The sequence below is a fragment of the Phalangium opilio genome, unplaced genomic scaffold, assembly GCF_054372755.1.
Source record: "Phalangium opilio isolate 3A_F unplaced genomic scaffold, DU_Popi_V2 ptg000046l_1, whole genome shotgun sequence".
In the NCBI taxonomy this organism is placed as follows: Eukaryota; Metazoa; Arthropoda; class Arachnida; order Opiliones; family Phalangiidae; genus Phalangium; species Phalangium opilio.
In genome coordinates, this window is record NW_028324169.1 from 3,359,617 (window position 1) to 3,365,518 (window position 5,902).

A 5,902-nucleotide genomic window follows, 5' to 3' on the forward strand; every position below is an offset into this window, starting at 1 on the left:
TAAGCGTTCGTTTCGCGGACGCGTCCGGCACAGGGACAGGGGTTTTGGTGCCGTTTCTTAAATTTTACACGGAAAAATTCCGTGTAAAATTAAAAAGAAGAAAAAGTCTGTTACCGCCTTTAATGCTTTAAAACTGTTAATGGCATGTTTTAAATCTGTTCACATTAGAATTATGTTGATGATGTCTAGCCTGTACTCAAGATGACATTATTTATAACCAGCATGCCAGCACCCAATCAGTCCCGATACACTCTCAAACCCAAAAATTCGGCAATTTATTTTCCACGTGTATTAAATTTTACATATTTCTGACTGTCAAGAGTTCATTGCTTTTTTTCTGTTGCATGATTGCAATTTACATCCTCTGAAGTCTTCATGACCACATACCTATTTTAAATATAACTTAACTATTCTATTGTCATTCATTAGACCTATTTCAGATTTATCATATTCATATTATGAGAAACAAAGGGGTGATTATACCAATTGCTGCATACTGAAATGCTTAATTTTCAAGTAACTGTTCATTGGGAAGGTGTAAATATGGTTACTGGTTATGTTTTATAAGTTATGTCGATTTGCAGTTGTAAAGCGCTTCCGCGACTTCCAGTGTTAGTTGCGAGGCGCAAATGGCTTGACACTCAGTCTCTGGATATGCTTTTTCGTCAGCAGTTGGAAGATATACCTCGTCTGAGAGAGGAAAGGATAAATATTGATTAAAGGGTATGGGTGTATCTCGCTCATCAACACACCATTCCATGAGAATATAATAAGTGCGAAATTGTTAATGCCACAAGAGCATGAACGAATCATGGAGTTGCTCTTGCGATTTTGGTCATGCTAAGTGCTCAAATAAGGCTTTAACCATTCAGTTACCACGGGCGATCAGCCCTCTCACCTTTTTACTGCAGTGACTTCTATACTGCGATCGACAGTTGCCACACAATCTGAATAAGAAATAAATAATAAAATAAATAAATTAAATGGTGTGTTTTTATTTAAATCGGATTTTTAACGGGGAAAATTAAAGAGTTTAGTTGAATACTTCATAAATTAATTAATTCTTCATAAATTACACTCACCACTTTACTCGACACGTTGATCGACGTCGGGAGGTTGATAGAAAGTGTTGAAATGTCGTCTGTTCAGCACATAGCGTTACCGAAGCAACCAGTAAAACCGGTGTTTAACCGGTAACTCATTTGTCAGTTTATGAAAAAACATTTTGAATTTGGTGTATAATTTGATAGTTTACATCTGAGTCTGCGCGGAATTTGCACCAATCACTGAGCCAAGGCATGTAACGTCATCGGTAGACGTAGCCAATTAAAAGGCCAAGGGCAATGGTTGACGGTCCAATCAGAGTGCCAAGGGCAGGAGGAGCTTAACTTTTCTGCAGAATACGGCCGCTGATCTGATTCTCTTGTGCCTAGATTCTGGAAAAATTAAACTTAACTAGATGATTAGGTTTCACTTCTAATGTGTTTAATTTTATTTAAGGGCTGCAGGTTTTTATTTACAAAATGATTTACTTACGAACAGAATAAGAGGACCTCCCCTTCAGATTAGAAAATAGTTTTACTTGAACAAACATTCGCTTAAATCTCTTTAAATATCAGCTGTTATTACAAAGCATCAGCACGCCCGCTGGCAAAAGTTATTTATCCAATTTTTTAGCTTTCAAAGTACTAGGTATCTTCCCTGCTAGCTGTCATGTCCGTATTTTCCCCGATTCAGTAGGGTATCTAGACCCGTAATATATCTATGATAAAAACCTGTTGCTTCAAACCAAAATAGTTGATTTTTTTGTCGAAGGCTTAAAATCATTGTTCTAGTGAATCAAGTCTTCTTCATCTTAGTTTGTTATATTTATTTAATTAATTAGACTAGTTAACAAGGTTATGTAGTTTTTATTGCCCTTGAAATAAAACCAGTTTTGAAAGTTTGTGTCTAATAATAGCCTGTCCTTTCAACTGAAGATTCTTATCTTTCGCCAGTTTGAACATTCTGACTTTGGTGTACAGCCCTATGACTTGCTTTACTAGTGCAATGCGATGGTTCTGAATGCCCAAAAACTATTTATATCACTTAAGAACATAATTACACCAAATGTGGATGAGAGGGAAAGTATGACAATTGCCATAGAGCCTGTGTTAAAAAAAGCGGACATCAAAGTTTCGCCAATAACTATTTAGTTTACTAGTGACTGATGGACTTGCAAATTCGCGACTGAAAGTAGTTCAGACATTTATGCTGCTTGGTTTAACCATAGCCCACTCGATTACGCGTATCACGATGCAAGCTGCTCGCGCTATAGCTAAATTACCGAGATTTGTTTTAAACGTATATAGTTTTATGTGCTCTTTGATTGCTTCGATAACCTTACTTAAATCAATATTATACCTTCAAATACCTTTTAAAACATAACAACATTACCAGCTACTCTGTTCTGACTACAAACACAAATCGAGGAAGTTCTAGCATACACAATAGCAGACGACGATAACAGCGTAACCGTGAATTAACACAAGACCTATTTTATGGGAGTGAACAGGCCCAGTATAGCTACGCCAATAAAACGGTCAACTACGGCGAAACTCTGATGACTCGCGACTTTTGGCCATTTTCATACTTTTCCTCTCATCCACTTTTGATTACACGTATAAAGGAGATCAAAAATACGTAAAGTTATTTGAAAAGTTAAGCCTAATTTGAATTTCCCGCTCTTTTCATATTCGAATTTTTCGTTTTTTTGTTTCTTGAAACTCTCAATAGATGGCGTTTGGATCTAATTCCCCCCCGTAAAGCGTCGACTGCTAGTTCTCACCTCCGCATTTTTTAAAGGTGCTCTATGTCCTCTCTATCAGTCCCACAATTAGAACAAATAGGCTCCACGTTACCGAAGATATGAGCTAATCGCGCACCAGTAGGAAGCGCACCTGTCCTTGCCAAGAAAAAATACCCATTTGAGATCGAGTTTGAGTAAAAAGGTTCAAGTGCCGGTCGTTCTTTCGAGGCGTAAAGGGACAGACTCGGGTGACGATTGAGTTCTACCCGCCAACGGTCCTGAGAAGATGCCGCGACCACCCGATCAGTCTCACTGTACCAAGCGCGGAGGTTATCCACATCACGCCTAGACACACCGGCACCGAAGTGCTCGTGCAGGTATTCTACGCGCCTTAACCATTTAGTTTTACGGGGCATCGCCCGGATGTAAAGAAACACCCGGTGCGCAATGCGTGAGTCCTCCATGAAGAAAAATCGTCCCAGGTAGCGGAGTTTACTCTTAGCCTCCCTCTCCTCGAAGGTCGACCTGGCCATTTCACCCTTGACTGCGGCGTAGGCAGTCAGAAAATTCCCGCCCAACGCAGCCTTACCGACGGAAAACTGGGCCTGATCTAATCGGCGACACGTAGCGGCGCTGATGCATAAAACTTCATTCGCGTACGTAAGCGCCGGAACCCCCACCGCTTTCCATAAAGTCCGCATAACACTGTACTTATTATAGGAATTGTTAAGGATTTGATTAAGCGAAGCAACGTGATAATATTAAAACATTTATTACTGATAAAAGATTACACGCGTGTTATTGATTCTAAGTTATCATGTTGGTATCTCCGGCCGAACTGCCGTCGTCGTTAACTTCACTCCACATGAAAGTTCGCTTATCACATATTTCCTTATCAATATTGTCTATTATGTCTATTATTAATCTATCGGTTAAGTCTATTATTAGTCTATTATTTAAGGTCTATTATGATCCCAACATCAATGAAACCCCTTATGTTTAATGGCTCCAGCCATACGGGTGGCCTTCGCCGCCAAAAGATTTTCCTGGGATTACAAAAAATTCGCCTGACACCTAGGTACGTCACTTCCGACACCTCCGATAAAAGATCACCCTGGATTGAAAAAGGGGTCGAGCCACCCTGAATAGGTGTATTGTTTGCCAGGACGACACACTTTTCGGTGCTAAAAGTCAACCCATATTCTGTGGCGTACGATCCACAAAAATCCAGGATGGCTTGTAAGAATACCCTTGACTCCGCTACCGCAAAAATATCGTCCGCAAAGAAACCGCCCGGTATTCTAAGGCCCTGGTTTGCGGTGCCAGGGTACCGCAGAGGGAAGCCATAATTGGATGCGCGCAATATCCTATCTAGAGGTTCCATGTATAACGCGAAAAGAATCGGAGACAAGGGACACCCTTGTTTCAACCTTACCTCGCTGGGTATAAACTCCGTTGCTACACCCCCTAACCAAAAGTGATACTTCACATCGTCGTATAGCGTGGCTATAAGATTTACAAAACTGACCACCATGGTTGCCCACAATCTCGGACGACTGACGCTGTCATACGCCTTCCGTAGGTCTAGAAAGGCAAAAATCACTGGGCGGTGCTCAATTTGAGCAATATCCATCAACTGAGATACGACAAAGATACTATCGGCGGCTCTCCTATCCCTCCTGAAACCGTTTTGCAATTCCCCTTAAATCCGCTTGTCTTCAACTAAACATTCTAGCCTAGCTTTTAAAATAGCTATAAATAGCTTAGATAAACACTGTGACAGGGCTATTGGACGGAAGGAAGCGAGGTTTTCAATGTCTTTCCCGCCACCTTTGAATAAAAGTTTTATTTCGGTGAGCCCCCACGACGTGGGTATAGCGGAAGTGCGCATGATACCATTAAACAAGTCACACAATATCCTTCGCGAGCACCCGTCGAGAGACTTTAGGAGGTTATATGAGATAGTGTCCTCGCCCGCAGCTTTTCCCATTGGAAGGGCGTTCAGAGCAACATCCACTTCCGGTAACTGAATGTCCTCATTGAGAGAACCAGTACACTCCAGCCCTACCCGTACAACCGGCTCGGAAAGAGAGGCGTGACACTGGACGAAAGCGGCTTCTTCTGCTCGGTAAAATTCAGATACCCTCGTTCGTATGGCCTCTGGACCCGCCAACAAAGTCGACACATCCGCAGCCTTTACTGCCGCCACTGTCTGAGACCGTATTTGTGGGTTAAACAACCGCCAGAACTTCTTGCCCGCCAACCGTTTATCGGATAAAATATCGTGTTCCGTAGCCCGATTCACTTCACCTCACCGATCTTACGCGCAACCACCTGCGTCACATGCCGTTTATGCATGCAATAGGATTCCCACAGCTCTTTCACATATTCCTGTGAAACTGTCGTGTCAGGTCGACGACTTTCACGCGCAGCTTTACGGTATTGACGGTTTGCTACCTTGCGTTTGCGTATGGCCAACTTCACTTCATGATCGAACCAGCGCTTTTCACCTCTTCGTGTTCCAACCCCCGATGTCTGGCCCAACGTATTTGACGCCGCCGATCCCACGATAGATTGAAAATCAGCCAGTGTTATATCAGGCCTGCGACTCAGCGCTTCATTCACCACCTTTTTGTAGACATCCATTTTTTGAGGGGCATTTGTCCGCAAACGCGGTCTAGAACAGGTCTGATCCACAGATCGATAGCGCTAGTGTCAATGTGATCGCGTTATGGTCACTATCCAGGCTAATAAGGCCATCTTCATCGATATCCATGCGCGAAAGAGTCTGTAAAAACCGATCATTGCCAAGGGCATAGTCAATGGTGGTCGCAAGCCCCCGAGCCGACCAGGTGGTCTTGCCAACCACGAGCGCCTGTAGAAATGTTGTTCCTGCTGAACATCAATGCTCAGGGCGAAACAAACTACCAGGGGCTAGCTTCTATTTTTTTAAGAAAAAACTTGAAATATTTTAATTTTATACTAATTTATAATTAAATTCCACATTCTCCGAAAAACATATACCATCCCATTAGTACAGCACTTTAATTTCCTTAAATTGAAAACTCCTCACAAAAGAACTTGTACGTGATATAACCTAATCTTAAAATTAAT

The 5,902-nt window shown here is 42.0% G+C and overlaps 1 long non-coding RNA gene across 1 annotated transcript; it reads right to left on the reverse strand.

Moving 5' to 3' along the window:
- Positions 1-253: 253 nt before the first annotated feature.
- Positions 254-887, reverse strand: LOC149676362 (uncharacterized). The gene is made up of 2 exons (XR_016366745.1): positions 753-887; positions 254-690 (listed from the first exon to the last, which is right to left on the reverse strand). It is a non-coding gene; the product is annotated as an uncharacterized LOC149676362 (long non-coding RNA).
- Positions 888-5,902: the final 5,015 nt, after the last annotated feature.